Source organism: Miscanthus floridulus, chromosome 7 (genome assembly GCF_019320115.1).
Source record: "Miscanthus floridulus cultivar M001 chromosome 7, ASM1932011v1, whole genome shotgun sequence".
NCBI classification, from domain to species: Eukaryota; Viridiplantae; Streptophyta; class Magnoliopsida; order Poales; family Poaceae; genus Miscanthus; species Miscanthus floridulus.
The window spans coordinates 114,614,562-114,632,079 of record NC_089586.1 but is presented as its reverse complement, the minus strand read 5'-3'; the positions used below and the strand labels follow the sequence as shown (position 1 = coordinate 114,632,079).

The window sequence follows — 17,518 nt, the reverse complement described above, 5'->3', positions numbered from 1 at the left end:
CGTTTATACAATATGGATGTGCTTGATTAGTACCAGAATCATTTCTAGCAAAAGAAGCCATTTTTAGCTAAAAACCAATGGAGATGGGGAAGTCCTTTATAAGCTTCAATTTAAAATACAGGAACTATTTTTGGCTAAAAATGAAATAAGTAAACGCATAATGACAAGGAAGTGATGGGAAGTTATTTTTTTTCTTGCTTTTTAAGCAAAGGAGTGTAAGATTTTTCTATACGAGTGCACTACTAGAAGGCAAAAGAGTGTAAGATTTTTCTTATAAGAAAGAGAGAATTTATTAATTTATTCTTAAGCAAACGCTTACTCCACCGTACAATAAATGTATCAACTCCTCCCGCCGTTGCCGGACCGAAGCACACAAAGGAAAGGCGACTTATTTTCTTCTCCTATTTTACCTTACATTTTTTTCTCTCAAAAGAAAAAAATTGTTCGTTGAAATGAAAATGATATACCGGAGCCCCGCCGAGCGATGCCAACTTTAGCCAGAGGACCCTACCGGTACCGGTGATGTTGGGAGCTGCTGATAGGCAGAAGCATGTGCCCAACACTAATGAAAGCGATAGACATTGAAATAAATTAGCTGTGTTGTACTGCCCACTCATCAAATCCATTGTCGTCTAGTCCGGTTAGGATACCTGGCTTTCACCCAGGCGACCCGGGTTCAAATCCCGGCAATGGAAGTTTTATTAATTATATTATATGTTTCTTTTTAACTTCTCGGCAATGCAATGTTCTTTTTTTTTAATTCTTGTTTCTTGTCCTTTGTGTAAACTGCACATCAGAAAGATCACTCGTAGTAGCTCTGCCAGAACCCAACAGCTGCAGAGTCAAGATGGCACATCAGATATCAGTGAGACCTTGCAGTTGAAAAGTGAAAAAAATACTAAGCATAAAACTCATAACCAACTGAACTCAGCATTTACAATTTGATGAACTTCACATTCTAATTATAACACAATGTACTCATTCTAATTAATGGCTAGAAGACTGAACTTCACATGGCTTCAGCTACGCCAGAATATAACACAATGTACTTCAAAGTAAAACTGAAGCAAGGTAGCAGGATAATACAAGATCAGCGAGTTTGTAGCAAGCAATTCCACCAATGCAATTGCATGATCCCCTTAATAAGTCAATTCCGGCTTTGCAGTTAACATCTAAGCATCGCTTCTTGATTCATTAGCTGGTACAACGGATTCACGGCCTCGCGTTGGTCCGTCAGGTCATCAGCTCAGGCTTTGCAGATTTGGTGCTATGCTGCAATCTTGGGGGCTAGTGAGTAACAGTCAGCAGATGTATTATTTTTGAAACAAAAGGTAGGAGTTCTGCTTCTCAATTAAGGAAGGAATATAGAAGGTTTATGTATAGTCACAGCCCGAGAAGCTGCGCAAACAAACAGGGGTCAAAAAATCCCCCCAAGCACGTATACAACCAGAATGGCCGGCTTGCTAGCCCCCTCCTTGGAATGCCCCTTGAAATGCCCTCTTTGCTCAATGTCTTCTTTAATTCTTGAAGCCACCGGCGATTCTTGTATGTTATTGAAAATTCTTCGGTTTTCTTTCCTTCCAAAGATTCCAGCATGTGTAGATCACCATCCCCGGTGTTCAATGCTTTGAACGCAGACATCATCTGCATTGTTTTACTCGAAAAAACAGAGAACGGAGTACAGCAAGAACATCCTGTACTACAAACGTTAGGTTTTTACTGATGAAAGTTTTCCTTCTCTACTGCACAAGTTCAGCAGGGAAGTATACCAGTTTCATTTTCAGCATACTGGAACTGGACAGAAGCAGAGAGAGGAAGTGTTTACACATTTAGTTAGCGACAACTTTACATTTCTTTAGATAAGACAGTTTGTAGAAATGGGGCGTAACCTAATTTAGTCAGATTTCATGAGTTGCTCAGAGAATATAGGTACAAGTTCAACATGAGAAAAGCCAATGTATTTAGAAATACAAAATATATCACCTTTCCCTATCTTCAAAGAGCAATCCTCACTGCCACTAGCAATTAGACCTGAAGAATGTGCATCCACAGAATATACAAGGGAAGAATGCCCAATCATGTCCAGCAGGGGCTAACCCGTCAATGCCCATAACTTGATAGTGCTGCGACAAACAAAAATATCACGTGTGAACAAATAGCAACGAGTGAAGAAACAGAGTGACTACATTGATGATGCAGCAAACTGAAAGATGAAGGGCAAAGGGCAAAGGACTGATTCCTTGGGTCAAAAACATTTTCAGCAAACCCAAGGAAACATTCTGATGCAAAAGGTGAGCATAAGTGAACAAGGAGCCTATATGGGTTTTCAGTATTCTTTTTCGCTTACCTCTCTCGTTTGAGGCGGAAAAATTCCTAGACCTGGCATTGAGGCTAAACATCTAACAGTATCTGCATGTGACATAAAATTAGGTCAGGTTTAAATGAAGCTTATAAATATTTAAAAGCAAGAACATAAAAAACTAGTTCTTATTCTCAACCCAATGCATAGTGTATCTGGCTGCTCGAGATAGAACTCAAGACGTGGATAAACTGCTACATATGATGGGAAGTAGGTTTACTGCTATCTTTATTCCTATTTGGTCAATCCATAGGAAATCTCAATCGGACTATCTGAGCCAACAACAAATATAGCTTTCCTTTATGTAGTTTGTTTGACCAAAGGCTTAAGAAGTTACATGATCCATCCCCAATTAGTAAGTATTAAATGACATTGCTTGTTTCTAAATTCTAACATATAAAAAAAAGGGCAGACCTAGTGCCGGAGGCTCCCATATGAGTGGGGTCTGGGGAAGGGAAAAACCGAGGCAAGCCTTCCCCTCGCAAAATCTGCGGAGAGGTTGCTTCGAACCCGTGACCTGGTGACTTAGTGAGACAGCTCTCAGGCCTGTCCTTCAAAATAAGAGATGCCCAGTTTTCATAAATTAATTGCACTTTTCACTGAAAAAAGTAGTAGCATAAACACATTAAAATATGAATGACTCAAGCGCAACTGTAACCAAGGATTTTTACTGTACACCTAGAGGCAACTAGATGATTGAACTAACAAGTTCTAACAATCATTCAGTTCCAGTTACAGTGGCTACAATCATCACTAACAATTTCTAACATATTGATGGATAGTTCGTTTCTTCTTTTTCTTCTGGTTACATTGTCAGTTCAACAGGGTAAGCAAACCAATCACTATCATGGCAGCCTACCTAAATTGAGACTGCCCAACTATCAATTCACAGAATTTCAAGATGATTTATGATCGTATCATAAGAATACGAACACCAATCCTAAAATGCGATAGAATGAAATGGACACCAGAACAGAATCAACTGGATCTAATCAGAATTCAAAATCTTGCAAGATTATAGTAAAATTTCAGTTGGCACAGGGGGCATTAATTTTTGTGGTTTGGAATCACTAAAAGATCTAAAGTTTGATATTTTCAAACAAGCATTGATTTTTTGTTCATGCACCTAGATAATACCAATAAAATGTTCAATGTAGAAGCAGCAGAATACTGGGGTGTGTTGCTTCTGGCGTTTTGGTCCCTTGATTGGGCTCAGAGCAACTCGTGATACCTTTGTCCTGAGTAAACTCACTGGGATTCGCCTGTCTCTGACTAAGAAGTAAGGCACGCCACATCGAGTCAATCCTCACAGCGATTTTTACTGTGCCTTTCTCCATCTCTGGTCCTAGTTTACCATGCTGATGCGTCAGATTTCTGCCCACCATTGACAAAATGAAGAGGGGGTTTTTGTAGCAAAAGTGTCCATGATTGGCTCCCACCATATGCTTGTTCCAAGAAAATACAATGAACATTGAATCTTGCCGTCCAAGTTGTAAACACCAACAAACATTTTGAGAGCATGAGAGAAGCAAAAACTAATATGAGATGGTTCTTTGCTTCCGCAAGTGCCATTTTGACCGTAGAACAGACTCAGCAAGCTCATGTTTGCCCTCCACATTTAGACCATGGACAACAGTCATGAAGTTTACTGTGCTGGGAATGAAACCACAATCTGACATGTCATGGATAAGATGCAACCCATCCTCTGATCTACCTGCTTTGCATAGGCATGACATGAACATGGAGTAGGTTTCAAAGTCTGGTGCAGGTCCTTTCAGCTTCATTTGTTGGAAAACATCCCAAGCCTCTAAAACCATACCCATGGCCATGTAGCCACGGATCAAAGCAGAGTATGTGACAACTGTAGGCTCACATCCATTCTCTTTCATCTCCCTGAGCACATCCAATGCCTTGACAACATCTCTCTTCTGAAAGTAATAAACAATGAAGGAGGTATATATCTGTGCGCTTTGAAGTATCCCTTCGTTCTTCATTTCTGTAAGCTTGGCAACAGCATCTTCAAATTTGTCCCTCCTTAGCAAAACATGGATGAGACTCCCGTACATGTACTGATCCCTGGAGCAACCATGTTCCTCAATACAATCGAACAAATGGAGAGCTTCCTCCATTCTATCAGCCCTGCACAATGATCTAAGGAATATAGAGTAGCCAGCCTGCACAGAAAATCCTCGTTCACATAAGGATACTACTGAGCTTGTTGCATCTGCTATTTTCCTACACTCGCATAGAGCCAAAAGATACATGAAAAGTATCCTATTATCAGGTATATGGCCTGCATGACACATTTCTTGGAAGATTGTGATTGCCACATCTATTTTCCGCCCTTTGCTGTGGGTGAGGTACATTATCAGGTGATTGTAAGTAGTTTTATCAGGCAGAAACCCACACTCCTTCATGTCACAGAATGTCTTCAAGGCCTTTTCAGACAGATCAGCATTGCCATACTGACAGACCATGACATTCCATGTATCCACAGTTGGGGAGCATCCGGTCCTTAACATTTCTCTGTACAGATACCACATGTGCTTAAAATCTTTTGCAGAACCCGCAAGTTTCATAGCAGTATTGTATGTTTTTGTAGTAGGAATGTAGTAAGGTCGTCTCCCAACCCATGAGAAAAATTGCAAAGCAGCACGACTATTCCTTTTACAACGCTTCAAAATGGCATCAACAAGATTAGGACTAAAATGGACTGATCTCATCTCCAGTGCCTGTTGAGTTGAGCCCCAATCATCAGAAGAAGACAGAATCCGACATATTTCTTCGACATCTCCATCACTGTAGTCCTGTTGTTCTTTCTGATGTGTATCATCAGAAAGCAGTGAAACTGGAGACCTTACCATATTGATCTGAAGGAGAGCCAGTGAACTCCAATGCCAGTTCTTTCTCTTGGGGATTAGACTTGCGCATTTTTCGAAACTTATCAACATTGTCAATGCCATCTAACTGTTCGAAATTGCAAACCATCTCTAGGGTTTCGCAAATTAAAAGATGCCCGCATTCTCTCAACATAACTTGCCTCTTCCAAATAGGATTTGTCGCGTAAAGAAGAAATTAACCAGCAGAAAGTTGTCTCAGAAGGCCTGACATCATATTCCAGCATTTCCTTCAGAAGTGCTACGGCCTCAAGGTGCCTGGACACTTGCAGAGCTCTCGCATGAACACTGTATATGCTTTCAATGTGGGTTTCTGACCATTCTTATTGATATTCCTGAAGACATCCCATGCTTTGGATATATGTCCGCTGCGAACATGCCCACAAATCAGTGCTGTGAACGTAACAATATCTGGTTCAACACTGTTCTTTAGCATCTCTTCAAACAGTCCACATGCTTCTTCACACTGATCTATTGCAAATAGGTGTTGCATGACCTGGGTATAAGATGATGCCAGTGGAACACATCCATATTCTCTCATCTCCCGCTAGCAAGTCAACTGCCTTGATATGCTCCCCGTTTCCTAAGGTAGCCATTGATGAGGAACGAAAAAGTTGTACTATTTAGATCTGATATCCTCTTCATGTATTCTGTGACCTGCAAAGCTTCATCCATTCTCCCTGCTCTGCAGAGCCCTCTCAGGAGATTCTCAAGTGCATATGAGTTAGCCATCGATTTGTTATTCATCTTCTGAAAGACTTTCCATGCATCACCAAGCTTTCCTGCTATGCAAAAGCTTCGAAGAGCCTCCGTGTAGCAGTACTCCTCTGGATGTTTCATGCCCTCAATCATATCATCTCTGATAAGATAGACACCTTCAGCAGTATTATCTGATGTTGCAAGACAACACATTAGTAGTCGAAGAATGTCAGTCCCGACCTCCACAGTTGCTGGGCATATCCTTGTAGAACTCAAGAGCAAGCTCAGGCTTATCAGCATTGCACAAAGCGTGAAGAACTGTCCTATAGACTTTACTGTCTATCAAGATGGATTCCGATTTCCTCATCGCCTCAAAGGTTGACAGCATCTTGCTGATCTGCCTCGCCTTCCCATAACTGGATAATAAAATCGTCCATGTCTTGATGTCCTTGGGGCACATCTCCTGATCCATCTCGCCCACGAAGCTCCTCCATGATACCAAAGCTCCTCGCTTCGCCCAGCGATGTACAGCATCGTGTTGTACGTCTCTGTAGTGTGGTGGAAATCTGGGAGTCGCTTTGCCCAGTGGAAGAACCAGAATCCCGATTGCCTGACCTTGAAGCACCTCTTCAGCACCATGTTAACAAGGTTCGGAGTGTAATTAGCACCCAGTCCTCTCAAGCTTCCGCTCCACCGACGGCCCAGGTGCCTCCTGACCGGAGGACTGCTGTAATCCTGTGCACCATTGCACTGATATTAGTCAATCATCAGAATCTACTGCCATGCCAGTGTTCTCCAGCCTCCCTGGCAGAATGCCTCTGCAGCATTGGCGATAGTGCCACAAGATTGACGACTCCCATCATCTGCAGAGTCACCAAGAACTAACCCGGTCCGAAATGCTGCCAGCAATGGAGGTAGAAGCCAATGCCGCTCTCTCTGAAGCAATTCCTCGAGCACCTTCGGTGCACCCCACAGCAGCAGCTCCGAGGTCATCACAAGGCGCGCCGCCATTCCTTCGGGGTCCTAACGCTTCGACATTGGCCACTGAGGCAACGAGTTCGGAGATTTCCTGGAAAAGAGAGGCGCGCGCTCCTGGTGGCTCTGGGCGACCGCTGCCGGCGGGCGCAGGCGCCAACTTTCTACGAGGCTGTGAGCGGGGAGGCTTGCGGGAGGTGGTCTTAGAACGGGATGTAGGGAGTAGGAGGAGGGGATGGTGGCGAAGGCGCAAGTGGCAGTGGCTGGAGCCGAGAAGGAGAGGGGAGAAAGCGAGCAGCCGGGCGGCGGCGCTTCGCGCCATAGGCGGACTACCGGAGTGGGCCGGCGTCGATTGCTCGCTAGATCTTATTTAACGACAGGATCTTTCCTGCGGGTGTCGCTCTAGGCATTCAGGGTCCGTTCGGTTGGCAGCCGCATACCGCACCCGCACCTTCCGCGCCCTATTTTCGTGAGCGTTTGCTTCGCGGCCGCATGTTGCCACATGTTTGGCTCGTCGCAATTTCCGCTTCAGTTGCAGTTTCTTGCGCCAAATGTGTGGCGAGCAATTTTGCCGCCGCACCTTTGGCGAGCCGCACTTCAGTTGTGGTGAGTTAAGAGCACAAATCAAACACGATCTCAATACGGTGGTCTTCATGTTTCTTCTGTTTTTGCAACGTCTTCATCGATTGCTCGCCGAATCTTATTTATTGAAGAGATCTCCCGTGTGGGTGCTGCTCTTGGCATCCAATCCAGTGGTTTTTTATGCTTCTTCGGTTTTTGCAGGGGCGCAATTAGGAGGATAATCAAGTTCAAGCGACGACCGGGTTTGAATTTGGGTTTCCAATCTAGCATTGCTAGTACTAGCGGCGCCAGATTGTTTGTCCCTTGATCATCTTTGACGGCGAGGTGGCCGATGTTACGTGGATGCGTCCTAAGAAGTTCCCGTGGCGTTGGCGGTTGATCATGCTAAGTTTTCAATTTTAGGCCACGTTCGCTTCTCTTATAATCCGTACTTTTCAGCTTATTTTTTAGTCAAAACATTATTTTTCTCTCATAACAAATCAGTCAGAACAGGGTTTCGGTTTATTTTTTCAGCGAAGCGAACGAGGTAGAAGGTTGCACTACTTTGGCCATCGTTGGTGTTATTGAGTTCCAACGGGTTAGAATTAGATAGTCATCAACAAGGTTTAGAGGTGAAGATTGCTATTAGAGGGCTCTAGATATACTCTGGTGTATTTTTGTTCGCTTGAACTTATCAGCTTGGCTTATTAGTCATGGTACAGTGTTTTTCTCTCACAACAAATCAGTGAACGGTACTTTTCAACTAGCTTTTCAGTGAAGCGAACAGGGCACCCATGAACATGGATGTAATTGTGCTACCTTATATTGATACAATCTCTTTCCCTTTGAGGTAAAAATATGGCACCACGTAGAATGACTGACGTGACCCCACGTCAAACTAAACTACTTTGAAAACTATACGAGGAAACACAATCGGTTTTTTAGCTTCGAGGAGTTAAAAGATTCGGTTTTCTAGTTTAAGTAAATCGGACCATAATAGTAATGGTTAAACGAGCTCTTGAGGAAATAATAGCTAAAGGAGCACTGGAGGACTTTTTCCGAGAATGTACAAGTCTGATTCACAAAAAAGGTTTGGCCGCTATTTGTCTCAACAACCAGATTCTGTACTTGCGAGCTTGCCTAACTTTGAATCGATGTAGAGTACAAGTTGAGTCCTCGTCCGTCCGCCATTGCTGCCTTCCGCAGCGTGTGTTATGATGTTTCATAAACAACAAAGTGACTAGCACATATCAAAGTTACTTTGCCTCTGTTGATATATCATCCACTTAGCACTGGGGCAAAGAATAGAGTTGCATTTGCATCCATCTATTGATTGGCGCGATGAACACTAATAATGTTATGGTTCTTCAAAAAACCAGTCCTAGTCCTAGTTTAAAAAATATATGAAGGTCTACAGATTGGGGGGTGGGGGGGGTGGTTGGGGGGTTGGTTGGACGAGATGGTCTACAACTGTCAATAGTATTTATCAAACAACAGTAAAAAGTCTGTAACTATGGCATGAGTATCTGAGCAATAGACACTTAGAAGTTGTGAGTTAGAACCGTCAATTCGTCACAAGCATCAGAACTGTAGCAGCTACCAACAACTCCACAATCCAACATTTAGCATCAGATTCATGTGAAATTTCACTATTTCAGTAGCATGTATATCAACTATCAATTGACTCAGTAGTCACACTTGATAAAAAAATCAGTAGTACTGGTGTTACTATTAACGAACAGCAGGCATCACAATTCACAACTCATGTGGCAACCATGTTACAGTAAAGCCTTCCCAGAATCGTAACAAACTGTAAATGAAGAGCTCCTTTTCATATTGAATAGATCTCAAGTGTTCCAACACTAAAGGCTGCTCACAAATGCCCAGAGCAAGCAAAACTGAATAGCATTACAAATGGTAATAAACATAGCTGAAGAACTTACAATCATTCCTAAGAAATAAGTTTCAACTTGAGTAACTGTGCTATGCTAAATGATTGAATTAATCATGACCAAAAGCCATGGCCGTTGCCATGTATCCATTTTTTCATTTGATTTATTGTGTAGTATTTCTAAGGGGGTAACTCTTACCACGATCAAACGACTCTATTGCAAAAAGAGGCAGCGGGCACCTCTAATCAATCTTAACAGACGAGAAGAGGTAGTGGACGAAGTAGAAGGAGAGCAGGAAACCAATGGCACCAGTGGAGAGCATGATTGCAAGGGCCATGATCAGGGAATAGCCAAGGTAGAGTGTTGCAGGAAACTGGTCCGCTCAGGCTCCTGAGATCGAACACCAGGTAGTTAATAGAGTAGAGGAAGACATAGAATGCGACAGAGCCAGAAGCAAAGAAGGCCTTCCACCACCATTTCCAGTCCTCCACGCAAAGGTGCATGTAGGTCAGGACCAGAGAAACCTCACCACAGACTATGACCAGCAGGAAGAGGACAATGAACAGGAAGCCAAAGACATAGTAGAATCTTCCCAACCAAATGCTGGAAAGGATGAAGAAGAGCTCAATGAAGAGAGTACCAAAAGGCAATGTTCCCGCACCAAGCACAAGCAGCCATGAGGGGAACTTGCGCTCAGGGATCTCTCGTGGAATCTGGTTGGTTCGGACAGGGTAGTCGATGCTTGCAGCACGTGTGCCTAGCAAGCCTCCAATAAGTGTGAGTGGCACAGAGATGCAGAACCACAGGGCCAGAAGGGTGAAGAACAGTGAGATGGGTAGAGCTCCAGTGCTCTTCTTGCCCCACAGAATGGAATTAAGCACAGTGAGGATGATGAACACAATCCCAGGGAAGAAGCAGGCAGTCAACCAAGCAACAGATTTCCACCCTTCTGAGGTTCCTTTGATAGTCCTCCAAACACGGACACCAACATATCCAGCAATGATACCAAGGAAGAGGTAGAGAATGATCATTCCGGTCAGGAGCATTCCCCTGGAAGCAGGTGACAGGAATCCCAGAGCAGCAAACACAATTGTAACAACTGCCATACCAGTGATCTGGATACCATCAGCAACCATAACGCACAACAACTTTGGACAGCTGGGCTCTCTGAAGACATCACCAACGACAAGTTTCCATCCTGAGAGCTCCTCATTCATCTGAGCTTGTGCTTCCTTGTCCATCTCCTCATACCTTGTCAGATCCCTACGGACAGTCCTCAAGAATATGACAAACACAATACCAGCCAGGAAGAAGACAACCATCATCGAGTTCATGATAGAGAACCAGTGAACCTTGGCACCATCCATCTTCAGATACGCATCCCACCTCGATGGCCACTTGATGTTGCTCTTGACATACTCAACCTCGTAGGTAAATGTAATCCGCTCATTCTCACGGATCACCTGAGATTTCTCAAGCTCCAACGGGCAATTCACAGAGTCAGCCTTGTCATACATCTTGAGCTTGGACATGGCCTCAGGATCACGCCTTACACTGCAAGGCACGACCTCAAACCCAACAATCTGGAACCCACTCTTGCGATCAGACTCAACCATTGCAACACCATCCTCACTCGTGATCACCACATCACCCTGCGCCTGGTACTGATGGACCAAGACTCTGAACTTGAGGTGGTTAATGATATAATCCTCATTGCTCCCTGTCGGGTTGTACCCAACTGGAAACCCAGTCCACTGGATCGTCACCCCATTCTGCTCAGTGAACCGCATGACCGGTAAATTATCCAGGATCATGTTGACCTGATACAGATCTCGCGCCCTCTTCTTGAGCAGCTCAGCCTGCTCCTTGGTGAGCGGGTCCGTGGTGCAAAGGTATACCGACTCATTGACATTAACTTGGAAGAGGTATGGGGAGTTGTCGATCTGGTCACCCATGAGGATCTCACCAAGGTTCTCAGCGCTCTTCTTGACACCATCCTGAGGCTTGCAGTACGGCAGGCTGTAGTAGCTGAAGGGCAGCTCGGTCTCGATGGAGGTGAGCGAGTTGACCTTGGCCGAGATCGCCTCTCCAGAGGAGTAGGTGTGCATGAAGGTGCCGGGGAGGTAGAAGGCATGGACACCCGGGTGCAGGCTCAGCAGCAGAACGAGCACGGACGCCGAGATCCATGGGGATGACATCTTGGCGACCATGGCAGTGACAGTTCTTGTGATCGCCCAATCAAGAACCTCACAACCTGCAAGCAATTGTATAAAAAATAATAAATCAATTCGATTCTTAAGATTGCCTCCCCCTATCAGTCTCCCTTTCCCCGTGGAGATATCAAGATATACGGGATAAAAAGGATAAAACTCCAGGATGGAATTAACATGTGACATAGGTTCAGTAGAACCCCAGAAACTTTTCGAAAATATAAACTACCATAATAAAAAAATAAAGAAAAAGGAAGGCATGTTGCTCGACGCCTCCACCGCATGAATGATGGTGGAGACAGCGTCAATTCAAATGGAGTGGATCTAAACGCAGCAAACGAATCCGCAGTAAGTCTGGTGGATCGGAGCATCCATGCCAGAATCAAACACTCGTATTCAGGGCGCGAGAGTCACAACAAAGAAAAGATCTCCTGCGGAACAAAACGAGCATGCCTCTAGTCTAGGCAAACTAGTGCTCCCTTACCAACGGATGAAGAAATGAATCCCAAATCCTAGTGAAAGAGACGACGCCTGGATCTGCGGCCGAGGCGCGAGGAGATGCAGGGTAAGGGAGTGAGGAGCTCGGAGATCAGGGGAGGGGAGGGAGCTCACCTCAGATCTAGATCGCTGCCGAGACGACGCAGGCGAAGGCGAGGTCAAAACATGGGCGCGCGCCTCCTCTTTCTCCGTCTCTAGCTCTCCCCTCCTCGAGATCGCGGACGAAGAAGTAAACGCTTCGCCGGCGGAATCGAGAGGCGGGGGAGACGCGGCACGAGCCCGCCAAATTTTATACCCGCCCTCTTCTCTTCTTCCCCTTCGCCCTTCGGGCCACGTCTCCCGTACAGAGCAGCTTTAATAGTTTCTTCGCTGGTGACACTACTTACCTCCGTCCCGCAAAAAAAAAAAAATAAAAAAGGTTTTGATTTTGTCCTAAATTTTCTGTATGACAAGTTTATAAAAAAAGATTATCAATACTTTTAACATTGAATAGATTTCTATAAAAACATATTTCATGATAAATCTAATAATAACTAGTTATAAATATTCATTTTATTTATAAATTTTAATTAATTTATGATTGGTTTAGAATAAAACTAAAATGATATATTTTTTCTGACACAACAGCATTTATCGTATAGTCAACTTTATACTCACTTTGTCCTATAAAAAGTGTTTTCATTCTTATTTTGCTAATAAATCAAATATATATAAAAATAATAATATTTCTGATAAACAATTAGTATATTGGATAGATCAGTTGAATATATTGTCGTAATAAACTTATTTAAAGATAGAAATGTTGCTAACATTTTCTGTTAGTGAGCAAGGATCAGGTCGTCGCTTTTTTAGTGGCGCGCTACATCGGCACCCGGGTGTAGTGAAAAATGAGGAAGAGTTTTCACATCTGAGTCGACGGGTGCGAAGGGTAAGGAAGCTAGTCAAACCAACTATGATCCGTTTAGTTAGTTGGAATATATGGTCGCTTACAGGTAAGTTAAAATAATTAGTTGATACCGTGACTAGCATGCGTGTAAATATATTATACGTTCAAGAGACTAAATGGAAGGGTCAGAAGACGAAGGAGGTGGACAATACAGGTTTCAAGCTTTGGTACACAGGGACAGTCGTGAATAAAAATAGAGTAAGAGTTTTGATTGATAAGAGCCTCAAGAATAGTGTAGTGGGAGTGAGAAGGCAAGAAGATAGGATTATCTTAGTCAAGCTTGTCATTGGTGATATGGTCTTGAACATAATTAGTATGTATGCCCCAAGTAGGCCTCGACGAGAGTGCTAAGAGACAGTTCTGAAAAGACTTAGATGCCTGATTAGAGCTGTACCTAGTAGTGAGAAATTTTTTATAGGAGAAGATTTTAATGGGCATGTAGGTATTATAAGCGTAGGTTTCGAGATAGTTCATGAAGAATTTGGGTATGGTAGTAGGAATTAGGAGGAGGAGAAAGTTCTGAACTTCGCGGTAACTTTTGATCTGATGATAGCCAACACTTTCTTTAGAAAGACTGTTCGCTTAAACGGTCGTTTAGCCCGTTTAAACACCGTGTAAACGCTACACGATGGTGCGCCGTTTCCGTTTAATCATCCGTTTACCCCGTTTAATTGGCCGTTTAGCTCGTTTAATGGGACGTTTTGCCCAAATAATGGCTAAACGGTAGGTGACCGACTGTTTACCGTTTAGCGTTTAGGAAAACACTGAGAATCTCATCTAGTGACCTTCAGTAGTGGACAACACTCTAGCCAGATTGACTTTGTCCTCGTAAGAAGAAAGGACAAACAAGCATGCTTGGGTTGCAAGATGATATCAAGGGAGTGTGTTATTTCTAAACATAAGCTTTTGGTGGCAGACTTTCGTTTTCAGGTGCGTGCCCGTAGGAATAAACAAGCTAAGATTGAAAGAACAAAGTGGTGAAAACTGAAAGGAGAAACGTCAGAGGTATTCAGAAAAAGGGTTATCAAAGAGAGCTCTTGGAAAGAAGAAGCTGACATAAACAATATATGGGAGAAGATTACAACCAACATTCAGAAGGTGGCCTCAGAAGTGTGTGGAGTAACCAAAAGAAGTGGAGGCAAGGCTAAAGATATTTAGTGGTGGAACGAGGACGTCCAAAGGGCTATTAAGGAAAAAAAAAGAATGTTATAAATGTTTGTACCATGACAGGAGTGTGGACAATATAGAGAAGTATAAGGTGGTAAAGAAGACTGTAAAACGAGCTGTAAGTGTGGCAAAGGATAGAGCGTACGAGGATCTTTATCAATATTTGAGTACGAAGGAAGAAGAGAATGGCATTTATAGGATAGCTAGGGTTCATGAGAGAAAGACAAAGGACTTCAACCAAGTTAAGTACATTAAGGATGAAAGAGAGCATCTCTTGGTGAAGGAGGATGAGATCCGACATCGATGGCAAGAGTATTTTGACAAATTGTTCAATGGTAAGAATACGGACACAACATTTCAGTTGGATGACTATTTTAATGACACCAATAGGCGCTTTGTGCGGAGAATCAAGAATCTGAGGTCAGAGAGGCGTTAAAAAGGATAAAAAGGAGGTAAGGCGATGGGACCGCATGGTATCACAATCGAGGTGTGGAGATACCTCGGGGACATAGCTATAGTATGGCTATCCAAGCTGTTAAAACATATTTTTCGATCGAACAAGATGTCTAACGAGTGGAGAAGTATATTCGTACCGATCTAAAAGAATAAAGGGGATATTCAAAGTTGTACTAATTATCAGGGAATTAAGTTGATGAGCCATACTATGAAGCTATGGGGGAGAGTTATCGAGCATCGCTTTAGAGCAATAACGCGGGTCTCTATAAATCAATTTAGTTTCATGCCCGGAAGATCAACTATGGAAGCTATTTTCTTAATAAGACAAGTTATGGAGCGGTATAGAGAAAAGAAGGACCTACACATGATTTTTATTGACTTAGATAAGGCTTATGATAAAATATCAAGGAATATTATGTGGTGGGCTTTAGACAAGCATAAAGTCACAACGAAGTACGTTAGGCTCATTAAGGACATGTACAACAATGTTGTGACTAGTGTTCGAACAAGTGATGGAGACACGGGTGACTTCCCGACTAGGATAGGACTACGTCAAGATCAGTTTTGAGCCCTTATTTGTTTACCTTAGTGATGGATGAGGTCACAAGGGACATATAAGGGGAACATCCCTTGATGTATGCTTTTCGCGGACGATGTAGTGCTAGTTGATGAAAGTTGAACAGGAGTGAATCAGAAACTGGAGTTATGGCGGGAGACTTTGAAGTCTAAAGATTTTAGACTCAGTAGAACTAAAACTGAGTATATGAGATATGACTTCGGTACTACTACTCACGAGGAGAAAGATATTAGTTTGGAAAGTCAAGTAGTGCCTAGGAAGGATACCTTTCGATATTTAGGATCAATACTACAGAGAGACGGAGATATTAATGAAGATGTTAGCAATAGAATCAAAGCAGGGTGGATGAAGTGGTGCTAAGCATCTGGTGTCCTATGTGACAAAAGGACACCACAGAAGCTAAAAGACAAGTTTTATAGGACGACAATTAAACATACTATTTTGTATGGTGCAGAATGTTGGCCTACGAAAATACGACATATTCAACAGATAAGTATCGCGGAAATGCGTATGTTGCGTTGGATTTGCGGCCATACAAGAAGGGATCGAGTTCGGAACAATGATATACGTGATAGATTAGAGGTAGCACTAATTAAAGAAAAAGCTTGTCCAACACCGGTTGAGATGGTTTGGACATTTCCAACAGAGACCTCCAGAGACACCGGTGTATAGTGGAATTCTAAGTCGGGTAGTAACATAAAGAGAGACAGAGGAAGACCAAAGTTGACTTAGGTAGAGACAATAAAAGGAGACCTGAAAGGATAGAATATACGTAAAGACTTAGCCTTAGATAAGAGTGCTTGAAAAACAACTATTCATGTGTTTGAACCTTGATTGTTTCGGTTGGGTTTTAACTTTAGACTATCCTAACTTGTTTGTGACTTAAATGTTTTGTTGTTGTTGTAAAAAAAATAACCAACCTGAAACTCATAGCGATATTTTTTATGGGATTGAGAGAGTATTTCGTGAGATTTATTTAAATACTTTTGTTAGGTCGTGCTCCCTTTCGTCGGTGTGTGCAGTGGAGTGTTTCGGGCGCTGGTCCACGTTTGGGATCCGTGCTTTCGTTGGTGTGTGGTCCACGTTTGGGATCCGTGCTTTCGTCGGTGTGTGGTCTTCCTATTGGCTTATTGGGTCTCCACTCTCCACGACTGACTGTCTCACCACGTGTATGAGGATTTTTTATTTTTTTTTAAGAACGTGTATGAGGATTTTTTATTTTTTAGCGGGCTAGGAAGGCTTGATCGTCGTTTGACCAAAGCGGGTTTCGGCAGGTTGGTGGGGAGCCTAACTGTGTTTGCTTTGCAGATCCGCACCGTCGGTTGGTCCTATTATTTTTGTGAGACGAGGTTATTTTTTGGTAAGAGCTGGTACACCGTAGAATATTATACAGTAACAGTACTACGTTGAAATGACTCACAGGGCTGCCTGCCCTGCCTACCTAACAGCTTAAATCACGTTAAATTTAGCTGGCTAACTAATCATGTGGTGCCGGTGAGCTGCCCACGAATTTGAGTATGGTTGCCCAGGCCTCAGGCTGTGAGCGCAGACGACATGAGCCCACGGTCTCCATCACACACCAAGCAATGGATGCAGCATGCCCCTTCCGCGGTTGTAGTCAGATGCTGCCCCAGCTCCAATCAGACAATCATGCATGAAACTTGTTTATGAAACTAATTATGCTAGTGGGCTTATACCGAATTAATTCTTGAAGCTCAAGAGCTCAAGAGTTATAACCCAAGAAGTTAAAGGGACATCTTCTATCTATATAAGGAACATATGTATTCACTATTATAGAGGTGAAAAATAAGAGAAGACTGACACCACAAATACTTTATCTATGGTGTCATTCTACTTTCTGTGATCTTGCAATGGTAACGAGAGACGAGATATTCTACTAATTCTCACGTCTCTTATTGCTTGGGTAACGGATCGAGGAATCCATAACTATTACATATTAAAATAAAACTGACCTCAAACAAGGAGACAAAAACTAGTGACTCACCGGAAGATGGGGATTTATGTTGGCTATGAAAATCCATAAATAATCAGATATTAGGAGCCCAAAACTGGTGACTTGTTCATGGCTAGATACGCCGATAGTATATTTGATGAAGATTGGTTCCCGGCATTAGCGAGAGGATTATATCTAAAACAAAGAAATGATGGAAAATCGAATGGAATGCTAGTGGCATTCATTCACTTGATCCACGCACTAAGACACCGAACTTGAAGTTCAAAGAATAATTAGCCTACAACAGTTGGCAAATAACTTATCAGA

General features: G+C 43.0%; 1 non-coding gene and 2 pseudogenes across 1 annotated transcript; 1 reads left to right on the top strand and 2 right to left on the bottom strand.

The window, feature by feature from the left end:
* The first annotated feature begins 621 nt into the window (after nucleotides 1-621).
* Nucleotides 622-695, top strand: TRNAE-UUC (transfer RNA glutamic acid (anticodon UUC)). Its single transcript has one exon. It is a non-coding gene; the product is annotated as a tRNA-Glu (tRNA).
* Nucleotides 696-1,026: 331 nt separating this feature from the next.
* Nucleotides 1,027-7,292, bottom strand: LOC136467631 (putative pentatricopeptide repeat-containing protein At5g06400, mitochondrial; annotated as a pseudogene).
* Nucleotides 7,293-9,302: 2,010 nt separating this feature from the next.
* Nucleotides 9,303-12,412, bottom strand: LOC136467633 (transmembrane 9 superfamily member 12-like; annotated as a pseudogene).
* Nucleotides 12,413-17,518: the final 5,106 nt, after the last annotated feature.